We start from the raw sequence: 363 nt of genomic DNA, 5'->3' as shown, positions 1-363 counted from the left end.
TCATAGTGTTAATTATTTGGAATTATTATCAATTAAAAATAAATTTATTCTATTTTTTAAATTTTCTTCTACTGTCCACTGATTAAAAAGGTGAAGCAGCACCTTTGGGTGTTTTCTTTTTTCAATAAGTTCAATTAGAGGTTAAATTAGCCTTAGTTAAGGGATGGCAACATTCAAAGAGTAACTGGTTAGATCCCTAGTATGTTTAGGGAAAATGATAGGTTTATATATAAACCATGGTTTATAATCAATCAAATGAAAATAAGAAAATGGAGATGTACCCTTTAATAAATCTTAATAAAATTTATTATCAGCAAAATCAAATATATACATACATCCACATATATATATATATATATATAT

General features: G+C 24.5%; 1 protein-coding gene across 1 annotated transcript in view; it reads left to right on the top strand.

The window, feature by feature from the left end:
* Positions 1–363, top strand: part of LOC106877433 (zinc finger protein 208) — a 31,118-nt gene that overhangs the window by 6,267 nt on the left and 24,488 nt on the right. The window lies entirely within an intron of this gene.

The sequence above is a fragment of the Octopus bimaculoides genome, chromosome 28 (assembly GCF_001194135.2).
Source record: "Octopus bimaculoides isolate UCB-OBI-ISO-001 chromosome 28, ASM119413v2, whole genome shotgun sequence".
Taxonomy (NCBI): Eukaryota; Metazoa; Mollusca; class Cephalopoda; order Octopoda; family Octopodidae; genus Octopus; species Octopus bimaculoides.
The sequence above is the reverse complement of the archived record's forward strand: the minus strand, read 5'-3'. Positions and strand labels throughout refer to the sequence as shown.